This window comes from Melospiza georgiana, chromosome 14 (assembly GCF_028018845.1).
Source record: "Melospiza georgiana isolate bMelGeo1 chromosome 14, bMelGeo1.pri, whole genome shotgun sequence".
Classification (NCBI taxonomy): domain Eukaryota; kingdom Metazoa; phylum Chordata; class Aves; order Passeriformes; family Passerellidae; genus Melospiza; species Melospiza georgiana.
The window spans coordinates 6,942,088-6,964,587 of NC_080443.1; the positions used below are offsets into that span (position 1 = coordinate 6,942,088).

The 22,500-nt window shown below is 39.5% G+C and overlaps 1 protein-coding gene across 8 annotated transcripts in view; it reads right to left on the minus strand.

Annotated features, from left to right (window-relative positions):
- The window catches only part of ZNF536 (zinc finger protein 536), a 344,528-nt gene that overhangs the window by 241,897 nt on the left and 80,131 nt on the right, over nt 1-22,500 (minus strand). For all 8 annotated transcript variants that reach the window (XM_058034044.1, XM_058034045.1, XM_058034047.1 and 5 more), the window contains one exon: nt 1,056-1,174. The gene's annotated coding sequence lies outside the window, so the exon portion shown is untranslated. The remainder of the gene's footprint in view (nt 1-1,055; nt 1,175-22,500) is intronic.

The window sequence follows — 22,500 nt, forward strand, 5'->3', positions numbered from 1 at the left end:
AAAGAGTCAGAAAATAAACCCTTCAAAGGCAACAATATTTTTACTGTCTACTGGTCTACGAATTCTCCATCTTCTACTCCATGTGTAGGGGAAGAAAAGCAAGCAAGAAAAGCAATCTGTCATCACACTGAGGGACTCTGTCTCTACCCCCTGGTGTGACTCCTACACCACATAGAGATCTGGCACACAGCTTTGATGACACTTCCTAAATGGATCCAGATAAATTCATGGGTAAACTTACCATTACCCCTACACGAAAGGCAGTTAATTTCTGAGAACAAGTGACAGGATCAAAGCCCTACTAAAAGATGCAGTACTTTGTCCCAGAACTGCACCAGTGCCCTTTCCATTCCAGTCTAGGACCTCCTTTTAGGGTTCTGTACTCACACAGGATTAAATCTGGTAATCCTTACTCATGCAAATATTAGCCACCATTAGAAAGGTCTTACTTTCAATGCTATGAAGTGAAATCCTTGTGTATGTCTGCACTGCAGTCTCTGGGGCATTGCACTTCCTGCAAGCTTTGAACTGGCTTGCTCAGATGCCAAAAAGCTTTCTAAGAAACTGGAGAGCCAGCACAGTGTGCCTTCCAAAGGACAACCTCTGCAAGGGTGGCAGCAACTCCAGAGCAAACACAACCTACACACTTCAAAGGCTAAACATACTCCTTCATGTCCATATTCTCATCTGCCACCAGTCAGTCCAATATAAAACATCTCAAGTCACAAGTATTAAGTGTCCTTCCCTTAAAGAGTATTTTTTGAGGATGGAAAAGAAAAAAATGACCCACCACACCAGCTGTTTAACAACTATCAGGAAAAAGGATGTTTGTCAAAGGCACAGACACATTTTAGCTATTATGTAACCCATTGCATCCATGATTTTTCTATGTCTGCAACAGAAAATAGTCTGTTTGATGTGATTTCCAGGGATTCAACCAGAATAAAGGTATATTTATATATGTTACACTTAGTTATTTGAGATTCGCCCACCTTTCTGGGAATTATTCAAGTCAATTCAAGAACTGATCCCATTGTATGTAGACTATGTCTTACCTGCAGCCAGAGCAGAGAAGTCTAGTAGTCTGTGCACATGTCTAGGGAGAGGGGACAGACATCAACACACTCTGGGGCTCAGGAGAGATCCTTTAACCTCTTTGCCTTGGTTTCTCCATCTGCAAAAAAGGGTAAAAATGAGATCTGAGTAAATATTATAAAACATTGTAATTCAAAGTAAAATTTTGAGTTAACAGCATTAGAAACACGTAACTGCTTTCTGTTTTTGTCTGTCTGCAAAATTTGGAGCATATGTGCTGTACCAATATTAGCATGTCTTCACAGTCAACATCTAGAATGAATGCTTAAATATTCATTGACTTCAAATTTCAAATTGAAGTTTGAATTGACATTCATTCTGTAGATGTAACAGCATCAACCTTTAATCAGGGAATAGAAATAATACCACTCAATTTATATAATCTACATACTGTGGTCAAAATGTATACTTCTAGATATATAATCTCAAAATTTTAAAGTATTAGCTGCTTAAGTAGATCATGTGGTACATCCCCTCCCTCTTCTAACTGGCTGATTTATGTAACTGAGCAACCAAACAAAAATTCTGAGATGTATGTTCAGCTGTAACGTTCAAAATTTACATTGTGTATTGAATCAAGCAAATACGCAAGTCATGCAATCAGGGAACAGAAGAAATAACATGATTTAGGTAACCAGCTATGACTATAAATTTATAAATAATCGAAACAAAAAACTCTACAAATAAAGATTTTTAAAATGCATTATTCACTGAAGAGTTCTGTAAGTAACTACTGAATAAATACTTTCCACATTCACAAGAAAAGAAAAAATCCATAATGTACCTAAGGAGTCACTGTGACTTGTTTGTTCAGATCTACCTACCCAGTTATTCTTCCCTCCCTTCCTCCCCCTTAAACTACACCTATATAAATGGAAATTCAAAGCCTATAGTTTCTAATGCACTCTTTGTGGATTAGTTAATTTTTAGGCGAGTTACAGGAGTATCTAATGCAAACATTTACATTTACTAAAAGGGGGGAAAAAGAAATATGGAGTTACCAAAATCATTATAGCCATTATTTGAACAGAACATTTCAACCCTGCTGAATGCTTACAGACTTTCAGCTCTGTCCTTCTGGTATCTTTTCCAGCCCTTTTTTAAACTACGTTCATACAGATACCATTGACCAGCACAAAAGTGACTGAGTGCATTTCTTCCCTGCAATTGCTTTGTGTTGCCCCAAAATTTTACACTTGCCAAATGTCCTGCTTTTCTCAACTTTTGGGTTCCTGTGCAGGTTTTAGAAGTCTTAATTTTCAGGGGAAATTCACTATGGTAAAGAATGAGAAAAGAAAGGAGGAAACATGATTTAAATGAGCTCGTGTCTTCTACTTAAGCTCCCAGAGAGATATTCAGAGTTTGAAAATGCAATCTCCAGATAAAGATGAAAGCTCCCATGCTGTGTCTCTGTAAACCAGAACACAACTGGCACTTAGCAAGTTGTCCTGTCTGCTGATGGGAGCAGCAGGCATGAATCTGGCCTGTCCACTTGCACTTCCCTTTCTGAAACCAGTAATAAAGTTTAAGAGGGGTTATTTTTAAAGCAGCTCTTAGAGTGTTCCAGCTCACTACTGTCAGCTTCAGATCTCAAATGCAATTTGATTTATAATTACATTTTAAAAACTAGCATTAAAATAACATTAGAGGGGTCATAATCTGAACTTTTTAATAGTTAGGCACGTAGCATATATTTAGAAATGGATCTCCAACAGGATTCATCTGGAACATATTCTGACTGGAATTCCTTCCTTCAGCCATTTCAGTACTCTGCTGAAGCTGGTGTGCCAAGAGGCCATGGTGGAGCCCTGTATTTCAGCATTGCTTCAAATGGAAACCGACTGAAATACACTGCTGGACGTTTGCTAGTCAAAGTCTTTTCTTGCATCACAGTCAGGCCCATGTTTGTAAACACCAATGGGTGAGAAAGGGCTGGAGAATCTGGAATAAGAACTCTGCACTGAAAAGACACGTTACATCTCTTGAAAAAGGCAGTTGGCTCCATTGCTTCTGAACCTCAAAGCCACTTTAATTTTCTTGTCCTCCGTGGCCCAGAATGATTTGAGGGCATTCACCACTTTGAGCAGTTCCTAGAGGTCAAGTTCTGCTCATGCCAGCCAAAACACACGTGCAGTGAAAAAGCAGCATTTCCAACAACTGTTCCTACCTGTCCTCCCAGCTGTGCAAACAGCTCACACAGGCACTCAGGGAACCTCTGCCTGCACCCCCTGAACAAAGATGGGCTTCAGATGGGGCACAGGAACCTTGCAAATGTTGCCTTGTTCTCAAGTCCAACCTTCTGATAAGAAAGCCCTATAACTCTTCAACTCTACACTGGTGCCTAACTACAACATCAGAGGCAAAAGGCAGACAAGGAATTCAGTTTCTGAACACTAGTGCTGAAGTAAATGAGCTAGTAAAAAAAAAAAAAAAAAAAAGCCTGTGCCTTAAAACCAAGTTTGAAATTTTATAGGCTTTTACTCCATAATTTGTACTTGAGCCTTCTGTTATTTTTAAACAAATCTAATTTCTTACAGCTGTGAAATTTACATTTTAAGAGTGTCTAGTGGCCATGTGCATTAATTACTTTATTGTAATATTTTAATGAGTTTGGGGTTCAACTCTGAAAGAATCCTTCTGAATCCCTGCTTCCCCACAGAATTACACCAGAACCTGATTCAATCACAACTTCACACACCCTGGTCCAAACCCTGATGGACTTGCACAATATTTTCAGTTGTTTTATGAAATCACTGAACTTTAAAACTGGCTCCAGATTTTAGGATTTCTCACCAAACTAGCATTTCCCTGGTTCAGGAGCAGAGCTAGGCTTTGAGGAAGTTTGTATTTAGAGCTGAACTTGCTGGCTGAGCCTCATCTCAATGAAAGGAAGTAGCAAAATGCAAAGTTAACTGTGACAGTTAACATTTGGGCCAGTCTTGTTCAAAATGACACACAATGATGCAATTGCTTCCATCTCAGTATATATGACATAAAAACATGCAGGGCTAAAAGATTAACCTCCCTAAGGAGTGTCTAAATTCACCAGGGCAGATTGAAATGCACTACTGGAAGATTTCCACCTTTGTAAGAAAACTGGAAAATACTGCAGTATCCATATTCCTGCCATGGTATTCCCTTTATGGATTTTGGTGGTTTGTGTCATACTAAATTATTTCTTCTTCATCTATGCATGTGCATAAGCAGTGGTGGGACATCAGTAAAATGAACCTGTTTTTTCAGGCAGTTTTCCTTGAGGATTTAGTGCCTGTCCTTGCACTGCTGCAGGTGCAAGTGCTCATCTCAGGACTGAGGCAGAAACCTGCAGACCAACGAGGATCTCTAGAATTTGAACTGAAGAGATAAACCTTCTTACAACATCCAGTGCACTTTAATTCTCTGTGAATAAGCTAAAGATGCAAATCCATAACGCACTGAACAATGGGTTCAAGTACAAATACAGATAAATGCAGGGAAAGTGGGACTGACTGTGTTTAGCTGACTGTGATAACAGTAAGAGGTTCATCAGCTGTCAAGTGCCACCACACACACTGCACCCGCAGTCAGGCTTGGAAATCTGACCACTTTTGTCCCCAACTCTCACCTCTCTTGGCTAGGGCAAATGCAGAATTGCAACTTCAGTGAACTACCCAGCTTTTTAAAAAGCATGTTTTTAAACCACTTACAATAAGAGCAACAGTTATTATTCAGTACATGCTTTTTATCAGATTGAAGATAAACTTTATTATAACTGGTGGAGATGGTATCAATGATTTGTGGTCTATGTGAATTCTGTAATGAGAAATGGTAATCTGTCTTGGGGCAAACAATATTGTTCTGTTTACTATGCAATTAGCAATATTAAGTCAAGATTCTATAACTGATAGCTGAAAATAGGGGTGGTAGGAAGAAACTGGAAGCACTGGGAGCTGTCACAGGACAATTATCTGAGGTCTATAAATTATTTACAGTACTTTAGCTTGACATTCCCTCTCATCCTCCAAAAATCTTCCTCAGTGCTCCAGAGATGCTTGCTGTAAAAGTATTGAGACTGTCAGCAGTTTGGGGCAAAGCCAGAATCTCTCCTTGTTGTGAATACTGAACATACAGCATAGTGCAGGAACTTCATTTTCAGAAAAGCATCAATAAAATAACAAAAAATACCTCCAAAGGAGAGTTTTACTTTGAAATAATGGACCAACAAGCATGACAAAAAGAGGTGAGACCTAACCTCCAATTCCTGGCATATCTGATGAGAAACAGAGTATTTCCCCTGCATTTAATCTCTTCTTTAATTTTATAAACTGAGTCCCACACCTTTGTGTGACCAAAACCCTGCACTTCTTGTTTACTCTTAGATCAGCCTTAAGCTACCACCATATGGAGCTGGGAACACCACAGACAGAGCAGAAACAGCCCTTAACTAATGGTCAGAGTAAATTGTGTTGGGAGTCAAGTGGGGCCACTCTCAATTGGCTAGTTAGGAAAAGGCCTGACCTATAATGGAGCTTCTGTGTAAAACAATACATTTTTTACTTTACGTTGTAAAGGACAGAACCATAAGTATGATCAGCCACAGAAATTTCACAGCCTTTTTCTAGTCTGGTCCTTGCTGTGCACATGCAGTCCAGCCATTTTGGCTCTGATTCTGCAGCAGTAAGAATTTTGAGATTACCTCAATGGGAACTCAGAGCTGCAGCACAGAGCTTTTGCAGCGAACAAGCAAGACCTATAAAGTGCTAGGGTCCTCCTTGCTAAACTGATCTTCAAAAAAAAAAAAAAAATTAATCAGATGATCACATTCTTAAAGTAGCCAATTCCATTTGTAGATCTCTGGAAATGTGATGCTCCCCAGAGAGCTCCATTGCACCCAGCAGGCAAAAGCCACATTTAAGGCAGCATGACACAGCAGTGCTCTGGCAAGTGGGGTGCCACAAGGAAGGAGCTGCTTCTGGCAGCCTCGCAGCCCCTCTCTGTGCCCTTTTCCTTAAGGATCTGTGCCTTAAATTCCCATATACCGCTGAATGACATCTGGCTGATCCAGAAGATTAGCAGCTTATTCCACCTTTGTTCTCTGCCTTCTTTTAGGACGAGCAATCAATGACACCACAGCAGGCAGAACCCTCCGGCACAAAAGCTAACAAAATTGTAGAATGCTTTAAGGAATGATGTAAAACTTAGCAGAGAGTTAGGGAAGGGTATTCCCACACAGAATCTCTGTATAAATTCCAATGCTACGTGGAAGGGCTCTCAAATTCACTTGACTTTCCTGAACAGAGCAAGGTAAAACCAGCATCAAATGACTGCAAGAGCAGCCTCTTTAAAACTGATAAAAGTACAAACAGTTTTAATCAAGTGTGCAGCAAATTTGAGTGTTTCCTTTGTGCAAAATAACACTGAATCACAGTTTCACACCAAAAAAACAACCACATGCTGCAAAAATAAATGGGGGGAAAAAAGACGAGTATAGAACTTCACATTTCTGTTCATAATATCTCAGTGATTGGCAGAAGTTGTGCACAAACTTCTACTTTACAAAAATCCACTCTTTGGAGGGAAGAACACTCAATAATTGGTATTTATAGGGCATAATTTCTTTTTCTGAGGAGATCCTGGGTCAGGTCATTCTTCTTTCCTATTGTTCAAAAGTTATTCCCAGATTAAGAACTTCTCCTATAAACAGGTATAATAATTTTCTCCAGAAAGCATTTTTTTTTTCCTTTTCAGTAATTGGCCTACTTAAATGTTTTAATGCAACTACTGACATACAATAGCACAAAAGGTCCTCTGACCATAATATAAAGTGAGAGATGAGATTTCTAAAAACTTTTGTATGAAGGTGGTCTAGGATTGACAAAAACAGACAGCTATAAAACTATCTTTAAAGGTCATAAATTAGGTACTCTCTTAAATGTAATTCAATCATTCACTGTTATAGGAGCTTGATTCTATTAGTTGTCCTATGCATTTTACAAAACAGAACTCCATTAACATTATTCACTTATAGCTTCCCTCTATAAGTGGATATTCTGCTCAACAGGCTTTAAATAGATTTTTTTCCCCCTGAAATTGCTATTAAGCATACTTTTACTCAAAGGGCAAAGTAGGCATAGGATTATGCTTGTACTTCATGCAAAGGATACATTTTCAGCAATCAGAACCACATTCCTATGAAGTAAAAATACTCTATATAAGCCGATTGTTTCTATCCCTCCTAACCTTGCTCAATAAGGACTCTATTCTGATCTTTTGGGTTACACACAAGTTTTCTAATTTGGCTGAATAAAGGTATCTTGTTGGGCAGCTTCATGAGCATATTCTGTGTCTTGAATTCTGACCTTGACATGTTCAAGGTGAATCTCACTTATAAGGTGCTGCTCAGAGAAGGAAAAAATACTTTAATTTAATAAAAAAAAAAAAAAAAACAGGATTTTTTTTTTTTACTTTCTTCAGTTAAGGAATACATTATAGAAGTCCTGCTTTTACATACCTGGCTTTAGAGAAACACTAAAATTATAAACCTTGCTAAATACATACATAGCCACAAGATTTTTAGAGCAATTTGCTTAACATCTAGTTACACTTCAGCCACAGAAACATCTACTGTAGATCTTACACCTCTGAGTTCATGTTGATTTTACAGTGAGTTGTATGCTCCCACCTCTCACAGGTGAGATAACCCCACCCTGCACAAGCAGAGGGGCACTGTGCTGGGCCAAAGCTCAGATCCCACTGGCAGCCTCAGAGGATTTTAGCCACATGCAGCAATAATCCGACACACGAACAGCCTCTGACCCATTGAGGTGCTGGAGTTGCAACAGCACAATCTGTACATAAAATATGCATATGCTGAGAGCCAAATCCTCTTTCAGCTGGTTACCATATTCTGTGTTCATGTCTTACTGCTTAAAGCAGGACACATGGCAGAAATTCTACACTGTTGTTCTCATCGGCCACACCAATCCCAGATAATCAAGTCAGGGCAGACACTTTTCTCAGAGGAAAGGGTTGGATTTTATCTGACCACCAAGCTTCAGCTTGCACTTGAGGTTCTAATTTTCTTCTGGTCTTAGCCCATTTCTGTCTTGCTCTGGCACACACTGCCCTAGTAAGTACATTTATTACCTCAGTAATTCCTCTGAGGGCTGTCTCACTTTCACTTTATATCTGGACTCACATAAGCATCTCCCCATTTTACAAGGAAACATTTATTAGCCTCTGATAGGAGCTTCCTGTTCCACCCTGCAGAATCCCATTGTCTGTTACCCTTCAAAAGCAGGCTGACAAGTTGCACCCCTCTGGGCAGCTCTCGCTCGCGTTGTTTGAGCGCTGGCCATGCAGAACAGACATGGAGAAGGCATGGAGGGGCACAAACAGGCATCCCAGGTGATATTCCTGGCCTGTTTGCAGGCTTTAATTCAGCAGGGCACACACAGAGTCAACATGGGGCCCTTACACAGCGGGACCTCTCACCAACCACCAGCACTGGGTGACCCTGCAATCTCTAGGGCGCCCCACTCATGCTCCTTGTTCATGCCCTTGGGACCACTGCAGAAAAGACCTGTGAAAGTCTCCTTCACCCAAGGTTTCCTCAGCTATGAGGTTGATCCTATTACTTTGGGACACTTGAACAGTAGAGGGTAAGCCTATTATATCATAAAAACAGGGATTTCTGCTGTAATTCTTCCAGTTCACAGCTAATTATTGTACTTGAGAGCTGCTCTTGGGATTTTTTTTCCAGGTACTTTTGGATCATCAGTGCATATTCCAGGTCCACCCTGCAAAAATCCTCAGTGTAGCAACTATTTGGTAAAGTTGGTCCTGTCCAAAAACTTTCCAGCATTGCTCAGTGTTACACAGGAAACTTTGGCCATGATCCTCCCCAGTCACAGCACAGACATATCATCAGAGGAGGTAAAAAAGTAAAATCACTAGAAAATAAAATTGCATGGATTTGCCCCAGCTGTAGGTCTGGGGACAAGAAAAAGATTTCAATGCACTGTCTATTTTGCTGGAAACCATGTGAAGTCTCTCATCCACATCAGCCTGCTATTTTTTACTTCCATGGGAGCAGACAACATTCGTATTCAGCTGCTCACTTATAAATAAAAAACATTTTTACATGGGTGGATTGGAGTGGCCTCTTTTTCCCCCCCTCTTTCGGTTCCCATTATTTTATATATTACACACATGTTCTGTCAGCGAAGCTCACTTTGTTATCTGAAACATCTGTGGTACCCTGCTGTGGAGAAGGCCAACACTGCTGCTGCTGTTGCTGCCTGTCTTTATTAGCCACTGATTTGCTGATGTCGGCCTGCGACGGCTCCAGTCGGCCTCGGCAGCGCCGGGGCTGCACGGCACAACTGCGGGGCTCTGTGACCTGCCAGGGGGCTCCTGCAGGGTCACAACGGGGCAGTTTCCCTCTCCAGGAGGGTGTGAAACCAAGGTTTCACGTGGGAGCTCATGCAAGCACTGGTGTATGTTTTTCTAAAGGAATCTCTGTGTATTTATGCCGTTGCAAGGAGGCACATCCTCATCAGAACCAATGGAACTCCCACCTGAGGCTCTCATGAGATCTGGCTGTTGAGCAGCCAAAATGTTTTCTCTTTTGGCCAAGTGAAAAGCTACCTGGATTGATCTCCTTTAGCCTTATTTTCAAGTGCATTTTACAGTTCTAGTCCTGACATACTGCTCAGTCCCATGAAACTCCCTGGGATCTTCTGTTGCTGAAAAGATTATTACTTAAGGCATTAAAGTATGGATTTCTTAGGGAGTCAAAAAAAGTTTTTAAAATATCAACTTAGATATGAAAATATGTATATGTTTCTTAAATAACATGTTTATAGATAAGATATTCAGGTCACCTGATAGGAAATGAAGCTATTTCTATGTATTTCATACATGTACTTTCAGCAAGCAATAGCACTTCAGTAAAATCAGCTTAACCATTTCCCCTTTGAAAAAATCAAAACCCTCTTATCTTCATATGGATTTCTTATGCAACAGATGAGGAGAATATACATTCCATAGAAGAATTTGAGAGATGATTGTTAAACCACAAAACTTAACAAGAACATTGAGGGGAAGATGCAAGAACAACTCACGAAAACACTCACATGGACCAGATTTCCAGCTGATGCCATTGCTTCTGTGGGTCTACTGTTTTAAGAAACTGCTCTCCAATACAAAGCTAAGACAATAAGAAGTTAAAGGCACTTCCTTTCCTTTTAAAGAAATCTATTTATCAATGACATAAAAATCTGAGCTGAGTTCTTACTCCCACAGGTACACTCAAACCAGCTTTCTTGTAGATTTTTCAGATCTCTCAAGGACTGGGAGCCTGATACAGAGAATAATTATGGTATGGAAGCATCACATGTCTGCTGTCACAGCTCTTTTACATGCAAGTCTGTGTGCATATGTGGCCAATTCAAGAGTCCAGATTAAAGACTGATGTGGAGATAATTATAAAAGAAAATAAAACACAGCTTTTGAAATAACACCCTGTTTTCTTTACAAAGTAATTGATCACCTAACCCCAGAAGGAAGGTTGAAAAGTTACTATATAACGAAGTGCTAGTAGCAGGCAGCTTGCTATATATTTCAGGATCAAGACCATGATGACAAGGATAGAGAATCAAGAAAATTAATTCCACAAAGACATCTCTCCCCTCCTGAAACCTCTTTTGCTTGGAGCATTACTTACTTTTAAATTTGGTTTGTTTATATTACACAGCTTTAGTGCCCCAAAACATCTAAACTCTGTGCAGAAACAGGAAGGATATTTCCATATTTAAAATCTGAACCTCATTTCCTATCTCCTGAAAATAACTGAGATGTGATAGCACTAGTCTCCAAAATAATTTTCAGATTCCCCACTAACAACTTGGTGTGCAGTAGAACAAGCTTCAGAACTGCTCCCTGGTCAATTCATTGTGTTTAGCCAGAGCAGGAACTAATCACAGCGTCACAGGTTGTTCCCTCTGCCCCAAGCATGTCCTCAGAGGGAAAAATGGGATGGGGTACTGTGGCTACTGCTGCCACTTGCTGAGGATTGTCTAAAGAAGGCATTTCAAACCCTCTGGAGGCCACGGAAGTCACAGATGTTTTCCACTACCAGAGGAGTGCAAAGTACCTGAGCAACAGCAAAGATCTGACCTTAAACTTGCAAGATAGCTCTTATTTCGAGGAAAGTGCAAGGAAGGAATAAAATTAATGTATACGCACGAACAAGTCCAAAACTTGGAAGATGAACTGAAAAGTCAATTATCTTAATAAATTTTCAAACTGCAAACAGTTTCAAGCAGGACAGTTTTTCACTCTCTCCAGATCCTTCTGCAGGACATATGTACAAGATAGAAAAAGACTTCACATAAAGAAATATGCTAACTTGAAGTGAAGATATTTATGGTTGTGGGGAAAAGAAAAAAATTAGTGCAGTGTTATGTTGGAATGATAGTAATTTCTCTTTTACCGTTTGTGTATGTCACCATCTATTGTTGCAGAGTCTTTTAACATTCATCTGAATATTTCATCCATGCAAAAATTAGTCCCAGCATCTTTTTTCTGAATAATGCTTGGCGGGCATTGCTTCACAACTGCAAACAATCCTTTATTGCTATTGAGTGCTACAGTCAGGCTTGTTCCACACTGGAGGTTAGAATCTGATCCTAAGTCCATTAAATCACAGAGTCTTTTTAAAGTTTAATCTTGAGAGGATTTGAGTTATAAACAAAGGACACTATACATGGGGAAAGAAACAACAGAAAACTATGAACTTATGACATTAATGCAACCTCAAGTTCAAATTTTGTGTGTGATTTAGCAAGAAAATTCTGAACTTTCAGCAGCAGCCTATAGACCCTGGCATGTGGGCAAAGCTAAACGCAGCATTGATGATCATATCCAAAACACACATATGGATCCCATTTTACTATAGACGTGATTCTTCATGTGCAAAACATGTGTCTGACTGGTTTTCTTTGGCTTTTTAAGATGTGTTTCTTTTTCTCTGGTGGGGGCAGGGGGCAGAGAAGTAAATAAACAATTTGCATGGTCCTTGAATATACATTATCTATGAAGAGAACAGCCTGGGATCAAGGGCAGGTAAAAAGCCTGGACTTCAGCTAAAAGTATCAATTTCAGCAAACAACTGAGTGCCGACAGAGAGAAACTTAGTCCACTCTACATCCTCTGCAACACACTAATCTATCCCACTCCATAATTGCTAGATAGGAAAGGGAAAAAGGGCTCCAGATGCTAATAACTTGGAAGTGGTAATTAGAGGAGTCCACATTACTGCTGTGAGACTCCCATCTTCCCTTGATTACTGGAAAGAAATTTTTTTCCAGTGGGTCTCCTTCTCACTTCTAAAACAAGCAGCACTTCTGTGTTTCTTAGCCTCATCTCTGTCTCACTAAACACATCAACAGGAATTTGATTGGGCCCAGAAAACTTTCTCTATCTTCCTTAACATTGGAGGATGCTCTGTTTCCCATAGAAAATGTAAGAAATTATCCACAAGCTTATAAGGTGACCTAACAGGAAAGTACCACAAGCCCCAACTTTTAGCTATACAAGATAAAAATTGCCTTCTGCAGCCCCAGCCTGAGTGTGACAGAGAACAAGAGAGTCTGCTTCCCTTGTTTCAAAGGGTAACAAATATCTTTAAAGGCTCCTTGAGCATTTATAATCTCTAGGATCACAGAGACAAAGTAAGTCTGGAAAGGGTCTGAACATCGCATGAGAAAGTAAAAGGAAAAATACACTTATCACAAAGAGGGAATGCATTTGTATTATGATATTGAAATAGCACAAGGCTACAATGACAGGTTATAAATTTTTCTCTTGGACTGTAACCAATATTTTCCATTTCAAGTAACAACAGTGTAAGAAAGAGCGACTCAGAATTAATAGGAATTACAGACATAAATTGGTAGGTACTTAGGTGAAAAAGAACCTCAAATTCAGCTGCTGTTAAAGGAGAAAAGGTTAACTAGCCCTGTGAGCAACCCTTGGACCCATTTATACTGCTGACAAAGTGACCAAAAAGGTATGCTTAGATTTTAACAACGGTGCCCATCTTTATCATTCTCAGATTCATAGCCCAGAATGTTACAGTGAATATTTTGGCAGTGAAAAGCATCTTGTTTCTATGCCTGAAATTTAACATTAAACATAACACTAAACCAAATCTATTTTACCAGATAATAATAGCAGTGATAGTAACTACATGGTTCTGCAGTGATGAGAATTAAGTTACAGAAATTTCTCACTTCTACTTTTTCTGATTTGATATGTCATTTCATTAAACAACCATGAATTATTGAATATTAATAATTTTAAATCAGTGTTGTGCCTTAAGATATACACTTACAGACTATTAGTATTTTTCTTAACCATTTTATTGCTCTAACTGGCTATTGAAACACTGGCTGCTTAGTTAAAAAAAAATTAAAAATCAAACCAAACTACCAACCAAACCAGGACTGGGCTGCAAGGAGCCTGTTAGCCAAAGCCAATGTACATTAGCCAAGCTGGATCCACAAGAAGAACAATTTTTCCTCTGTTTTAAGATTCAATCTTACATTTGGTTTTGTACATGTAAATCCACATGGTTTTCTAACAGGTCTATCAAACCTTGAGAGATAAGTCTTCAAACTGAAACTAAACCTGGCAAGTCCTCTTTTTTCCCCCTATACAGACTTCTAAAAAGAGAAGGACTGCAAATATTGTAAAAAAAACAAAATCAATGCAAAGTGGTTTAGCACAGGTGTTGCTGTTATTGTGCTACATTTGGAAAGCCCACACATTCAGCACACCTTCAATTCACACACCCAGCTGTGTGAGGTGGTGGGCTATTGTTAGTTTACAGGTTTGCAATAAAAGGCATGAAGTAATATTGGCAGGCTCAGGAGCTTTTTTTTTTCCTTATGATGTCTCCCTGCATCTATTTATCTAGTTCTCCTTGCTTTGTTTCTGCTTTTATATTCAGCATATTCAAAAAAGGGTCAGGAGAGGTTTTAAAGATGTAATGCCACGCTCAAGCCTTTTGAACACTAAGAGAAAACCTCAAAAGGTTCACGCATAAAGGAACAAAGATATAAGGATAGCTTTGAACCTAAGGGGCTCTCTCACTGCAAGCAAGTGCATTGCCAGCATGTCACAGGTGTACACCACATGAGCAAGTGAAAAAATAAAATGCCTTTGTGAAGGGGTGTGATGCTGACGGGTCCGAGTGCAGAATGCATTAATCCCAGGGTGAGCGCGTGCATCTGTTAGATATTTATGTAGTTCCTACCCGTAGTTTGTACAGATATCTGAGCAGGTGAACGTCAACAGCTTTGAGGCCATATGTTAAAGGGAGCCTGGGAGAGGGTAGGGGAGGGCCACCAGGCCCCGTGTGTGTGACAGGAGGGCAGGCACCCCCAGCCTGAACACGGCCCTGGGTAGTCAGCACTCGGGGGCAGCCCCAGGCTCCTGCTGCTGAGCTGTGGGACACCAGGCAAACAACTGAGCCTTCCCCTCCTTGAACGAGAGTTACTGAATGTGACCACACAACGGCAATGTTCTTTCATGTCTCTCTAATTTTTATTTTTTTTTTTTTTGTGGGGATTAAATAGAATTTTTTTAATGTATTCAAAAAGTTTGTTTCGCAGAGCTGCATTAAAATAATTTTTAGATGTTGACTTTAGTTTGTTGGAAGAAGACAGAGTGAAGATCTCCGTCTCCTGGTGGTTACAGGAACACACTACAGCAGGGAAGAACCAAGTCCCGTTCCTTTGCCTTGCACAGAAATCGTTTTATTTTTGTTTTTATATGTTAACTCTGAGACACTTGGGCTCAGGAATGACATGAAACAGAACCTGAGTCATCCCATTTCCCAGAACAGTCTCCTGACCACCAGACTGCACTCCTGGTAGGTATATGTATAAGCACAATTGAATCCAACCTGATTTCAAAAGAAAAAAAAATCAGTTGTAAGAAAAACAATGCACTTTCAAAAAGTGACATTTTGTCTATAATCTTTAGTTTCTCTACTAAATATCCTCAGCAAGGAACTGTGAGAATTCATTCATCTTTGAATGAATTTATAGAACATGCTGAGAGGTCTCTGGCTGAAACATATGAATTGTTTTTATGATTAGCACAGAGGATTAGAACCCAAAAATTGTCAGTTTATACGTCCCTTTAACTTAGACTCCTCAGTTACTCCTACCATACATGACTTTTGGGAATTAAAGGAAAACTGTTTTGATAATAAATGTGAATCCTCTAAAGGAGGTATGTTAGAAAAAATTTTCTTCAAATATAAAATTTCCTGTAAAATGGAGAAAACAAATCTCTCAAATCCCCTCCACTTCAAACAGCCTAGAAACTACCTTGAACCCTCCTTGGTTCAAGTTTCTCTCAAAGGTAAGGGAATCAAAAACTAGCCTGGGAGTCCTCCAAGACCCTTTTGCTAGAGGAGTAATTCCACCTTTGAAAATCTTGGTGCAATGAAGTGAATTCATCAAGAATGGCAATTTCATTTTTGATACAGGTCCACAGACACACAGAGCTGCAGAAATGCACCTTCCTCATCCTTCTGAAGCATTTACAGTTTCACTGAGAAGATTCCTCCTTGCAGGGAGGATCCACGCACAGGGCATGGGCTTGAAGTTTATCATGGCCCAAATTCTGCTCCCAAACATTACTAGTCCACAGTAAATCCCATGAATCTCAACAGCTCCACTGAGACTGTTGCTAAGTGCTCCTGAAAATATCTAATCACACCTTCCCATCCTCTTGTGCATCTACGTCTCACAGTATCAGAACACACACTCTGTAGTAGCCCTTTTCAATTTATTTCCCACATACTTCCCTTGCCAAGAAGATATTGTTCATACTTCCTCCTTCACTGAGTAATTAACTTGTTCCAATCCTTGGAAATGAAACACGCACCCCTGCTTTTGCCCCAGCCCTCAACAGCCTCTCACAAGGCTCCTCTTGCAGCTCGCCACCCCATGGAGTGGGGGAAGAGACACCATAATTGCTCTGTGCTTGGCTCCTGAGAGGGAATATTCACTTCTTTTGTATTTCTCTGCTTTACTTTAATGAAGCACAGTTAATAAAAAGGGGTGTGAGTAAAGCTGGTGGTTTAGCAGACACCCACCACCCTTGCCTTGGACAGCCCCTCACTCCAGCATCTGGTCAAGAGTGGGCAAATCCCAATGTTGCTCCATGGAAAGGACAACATCAGGAATGACATCTCCAATGGGTATTAGAAAATATTAATTGAGATTTTTAATTTGGGGAGTTGTGCACTGCACGGCATCTGTAAAATATGCCCCAAACATTTTCAGGACTACATCTCAAAGAGTTTGATTAAAATTGACTAAGATCAGTCTCTCATCCTTCTGTTTAAAAAATGAGAATTCATTTATGCAGTTTAATTCAAAGATTTATATATGATTAAAATTACTATAAGATGTCTAGCTTTTCTGCAATAAACTGCAATGGCCATCAAAATATTGATAGTCATTGGTAAATTACTTCTGGTGTTTAATCAATGTTATTTTTTTATCATCCAATTTCTTCTTCAAGTCAGCTTCTAACACTAAACTACATTTCATCAAGGTTGGTAAAATGTTTAGAAAGGAACAGATGTCAGAATATGGGGATTGCCAATAACACTGATGGAAGCCAGTAATTTCTTTCCTGTCCAAAGGCAAAAGAATGAAGAATAATCTAGACTGTATACAATAATACAAGATTTACTACAACATTAATGGCTATAAAAAGTAAAAGTATACAAAAGCTATCTCCATTTTTTTCAAGCCATCACTAAGGGCAGTGTTTTTCAATCTGAGACAATTTTTACAGGAAAATGAAAGGTCTAGGTATTCTTAAACCTTTAAATATCCATAAAATACAGATGAAGACACAGGCTAGCGTTAGTTGCTTCCAAATATACTTGTATATTAGTCTATTGTGCAAGTTAATAATTTTGCCAAATCTCAAAAAATGTGGATGCAATCTTTCCTTTAAGAAAGCGGCTCAGCTTGTTATTTACAGATTGTAACATTTACATAAGAGTTTGGTTTAACAAGAGATATAAATATAGATAAAACCCTTAGGACTTCATTCTTTAAACTGCCCTCTAAAAATCTGCCCTACAATTTGCACACTGAATTTTGTGCAGACTATTCTTGGAAGCCTTTTGTGAATTAGGGAGAACTGACTCGAAACAGGGGCTGGTTAATCACAATTTTGCAAATTGTACGTAGCAATCATCCTCACATTGTGAAATTCAGATCTATAAAATGCTGATGTTTTAAAGCTGAAAAATAAATAAGCTAAGTAGGAGTACTTTGCTAAGGAAGGAAAAAAGAGTAGAAGACCCTTTGCAAAGAAATCCTTTAAAAAAATAATAGAGTAAGAGAAGTGGCATCATGAATAAAGTGTATCTCCATTCCAGATCTCAACTGTAAGCCCACCCTGGAAAAATGTTACCAGCTGACTGTTCCTGCCCAAGTCTCACATCAACACTCACCTGAATACACAAAACTCCTGCATTTCCAAGAATAAACCTGTGGCAGGGTTTTAGAAAGCTCCTGTATGTTCACCTACCGCCTGGACAGGCCTCCAGAGGAGAAAGGGCTGAAGAAACTTCACCCTTGCCGTGTCCATCCCTGCCTGGCTGTGCCCCAGGCAGAGCTGCCCAGCCTGCACACCAGGACTGTCACTGCAGCTCCAGCTGCAGCCACCTGGGCACCACGTTATGGGCATGCTGAGTGCAACACTTGACAATAATGGCTGGCAGCTAAATGGTTTGAGGGAGATGGAGCAGAATGCATGTGGTAAAGAGGATGCCTCAAAGAAGACATTTTTGTTCTGCTATAAGCTCCAGCTAATGCAATTTCAGCAGCAGCTGAGTCAAAATTCTTCTTTTCCATGCAGATTTTTGCAATTGCTAACATTTAGTATAAATTAATGTCTCTATTCATTTTCCTTTATCTGTAGCTAAAGGACCTTGACAAACTGACTGTTTTGAGTGTACGATATGCTGAAATTCATACAAAATGTTACCAATATCATTATAAGGACAAGACCTTTCCTTTGGGGTTCAGCAGTGACACAGCCTGTGTCAGTCACCTTCCTGCCATTCCAAGCCCCTTCACTATGGACACAAGTCACAAACAGTGGAAACTCTGTTTTCCTGATGTTGATCCTCCCCAAAGGTCAGGTTTCTTACCTCAAACATTCCAGCAGTTGCTTAGACTGCAGTTGAGGAATTTTGTGTAACATTGCTTCTAGAAAGCAAATATTTATGTTAGTAAATACCATTAAAGTATTACTGTTATACAGGTATTCTCATTAGCAAACTACTAAATAGGAGGAAGAGAATTTTAAACTAAATGGATAAAAACATACTATATTTGTGTATTAAACAAACTTAACCATCTTAGTTGACCATGCTAAGTGTTTTGTCAAACATGAAGTCCGGCTATTAACTATTTTTATGGGAATTAATGTTTTTAGAATTACTACAAATTCAGAATTCATGCCTTTGCTACAGAGAGAGCAGGCAGATGCAGCAGGCCCTACAAATAAGCATTACCAGGATTTCATATAAGTAGTGGTCAGGGAAAAAAAAGAAAAAGGAAAACAAAGGACCCACAGGAACCTTGTAGGGGGATGAAATAAAGAAATTCCTCTTGAATGGGAGAGCCTTACATTCATGCCTGGCTCTGAAAAGGTAGTTCAGGGATTTAACTTCACACATGATAAGTGAATATCCTGAACATCAGGCTCAGTTATTCTGGTAGAGCACGTTATTCACCCACTCCTGCTGGAGTTACCCTTTTGTTGTCCTTTTCCCTTTTTAATTGAAGAAAGCATTTAGCCTACAACTTCATCATTGCATCTGAGAGTCAAAAGGAAAAGAGTCCAGGAATCTCAAAGTACATATTATTTATTCAAACAGAACAGCTTTAGCAATTTTGGCCATCGAAACAAAACTTTTTAATGGAATTGGTAAAGGATGGAATTTGTAAAGGATGAAAACTCTTTCGTTTTAGTTCCATCCCGCTACTCAGATTGGACCAAGATCTACAGAGGTAGAGCTGAGCACTAACCTTTGTCTCCTCTGCTTATCACTTTTGATGTCAAGACTGCATCAGGAAAAGTTCCTATGTTACTTATTAATTCAAAATAAACCTATTTTAAGGCCCTAACAGATGAGGTCTCTTGTGATAAGGGACCAGGGGACACTCATAGCAATGAAGGGCTGTAAGTGGGAAGGAGTCTTTCAGGGACAGGATCTGTATAATGAAAGCTCCCATAAAAACTTTGGAAGATTCTTGTTTGCTTTTTTGAAGACAACCTGCCTGTGAGTCCAGATGTACTCATCCAGACTTTCAAACACACATTTCAGTGTGATCTGAGTTTAAATGTAAGATGGTAAATGAGCTATTCATCATCACACCGAATCATCTTAAATATCACCTGAGCCATTTCACTTATTTGAGAAATGTTGGCAGCTCTGAAGTTGAAAATACTGTATATTTCAGAGGTAAATGCCCACGACTGGATTTTTTAATTTAACATAATGAAGGCAAAAAAGTGATTTATTCCTTGTTTGTTTCATCCAGTTATGCTGATAATTAGGCAAATGCTTTGCTTCTATATTCTTGTTACCTTCCTGAGTATTTCTACTGAAGGATTTTACTCTTCCTGCAGCCCAGCTTTTATTCATGATCTGAGAGCATTATATTTTCTATATTTTATTTTGTTTTAGGCAAAGATGTTCCAGAAACATAATTTCAATATGGATTCAAAATTCAGAGCTCTTTAAAAAATAATAATTATGTCTTAGCACCCACACATGGCTCCAGCAGCAGGCGATTCACAGTGCCAGTGCCCTGGGGTTGTGAGCAGCAGCCAGCCCAGGTGGGGCACAGGGCAGGTGCTCACACACAGAGCAGCCCAGCAGTGTTTGATTCTGTGTGTTGACCCAGACATCAGCATGTTTACTGTCTGCATCCCACTCCTTCCCTCCCTGAAAAGCTCTGCAAAACCAAAGCAGCTCACGACATGTCAGCCTTCTGATGGCTACATCAAGCTCTGTCTCTCAGCATTTCTCTACTGCTTGGCAAGATTTGACCTCGTGGCTCTAACAAATCACACCAACTGCCTGGGCAGCACAGGCAGACATTCCTTCACGCGAGCCCAGAGGCTTTCAGGGCAACACGAGGCATCTGCTTCAGAAAACTGAAGGCAGTTGCTTAGGAGCAGAGGAGAATGTTGCTTTACAGTCCACTATAATTTTATTTTTATTACTACTACTACTAAACAGGAGTAGTTTCGAATAACTATAGTTGTCTGCTCAAAGCCAAACTCTTGCCAGATGCTGCTGCTCACAGTCCAATCTGAGAACAGCAGAACTCCCTGATGCTGCCTCTGAAGGGATGCAGACCTTGATTCCATGAGCCAGACAGACACAAGAGATATTACTAATTAAAACCAAAATATTCAACTCCTAAAAAAACCCTAAAAACCTACAAATCAGCATCAGGGTATTTTAAATTATCCCATAACTCCCATAAGCAAAAGCGCTTGAAAATGTCTCTCTTTGGACACAGTTTAAAGTATTTTTTTGGCTACATCCACACAGGCAAGAGATCCTACCCTTAAAGTTTTAGAACACTATAAGAAGATCCAGAATTAGCCTCATAAAGCCATTTAGAAAAGTTTAAGGAAAGTGACCATAGGAATAACACCTTCTCTCAAAACCAATGAATATCACTTAAGATGTGATCATGACCTTCAAATTTTAAAAAGCTTTAACACTTTAAAATAATATAAATTATATATATAATATAGGAAAGTATAATGAGAGTCACCAAATCTGTTTTCTCCTCTGTGATTCTCATGGTCCAGTGTCTCTGGCCTCACTGCACTTGTGGATTTGAAGCCATCTCCTGCCTTGGACCAACCTGGAGCTGGTCACCAGCTGCAGCTGTGCCTGCTAACTGGGGTCACTTTAAGCTTGTTTTTAATAATTTCCCCTGTTTACTGATATTTTGAAGAAGTTCAAATCTAAAATCTCTGCAGCTAGAAATGTACAACATGCAATGTGCGCAGCATAAGAAAATTTGAACAGACACTCACAATTTTCTTGGTTCCCTGTTAGGGGAACGAGAAAGATCCACATTACATCCATTATCTGTCCTTAAGTGTTTTTTGTCAAATTTTGACTCTGCCACCATTCTTCAGTGACAGACATTAGGTATGACATTTTCTGACACAATGTCAATAGTGACATCAGTAATATTTGACACAAGGCACATTGGGGTTATTTGACACAGACAATTGGATAGCTCAGGGCACTGGAGATCCAATGCATAAAGAGTTATACCTCCAAGTCACCAGTGAATATCCAGCCCAATGCTTTCTAGCTGCTACCAAATGATGGCTCCTCAGAGTCTTTTAGAGGAGGAGTTGGGGTATATTGAACAGATGTCCAGAAAACAAAATTCAGCACTATAAATTACATTAATCTGTGCCCTATGTTGAAACACCATGGAATGAATAGTCAGTGACAAAGCTATTCTTCTACTGCTATCTGTAATTCCTTTTAAAAACGGTTGAATCCCAAAGGAGACATGGGAGGATCAAATGAGTCAGAGAGCACTACAGCTCCAGTCTCCTGAATAAGATTTCTGTCTCAACAGCTTTCAGTCCCATGGCTTTCATTAACAGTTAAATACACTTAGGGGAAAATACAAATGTGAAATCTTACTTTCAATGATGTGTTTTCCAAATATTTCACAATTGGCTAATATACAGGACTCACAAATGCTGAACAGAAGCAAAATGAATTACAGATATGATCACTCCAGAATTTCCTAGAGTGCCACAGTCCTGATTAAACAAAGCACTTCTACCTACATCCAATACAGCACTCATGTAAGACCAGAATCTTGCAATATTTATTATGCATCTGGCTGAGCTCCCAAATCCTGCATTCAGCCCTGAGGTCCATTACTCACACCCTGGAAGCTCTGGACATGAGCAGAAGGAGGTGTTAGTCCTGGGCACATATGGAATCACCTGCATTTACAAGGACAGTCACCTGCCCAAGGCACCTGGGTGCCTTTAGAATTTCATATCTCTAAGCCAAGGATTTATAAATCTGAGTTCCACTAAATCACCTTCGAGTGCATAAATCTTCTTTTGAAGCAGATGTTTTACATTTTTGTCTTACTCTAAGGTTATGCTTGTGCTCAAACACCTTTAGCACATGCAACTTCATGGGAACAGGACTTCTTTAAGGATCAAGTTTTTAGAGTTCAGCGTTAAGTGTTTTACTTATAGACCTCTTTTTTTTAAATAAGTACAATTGCCAAGTCAGAGTTAATT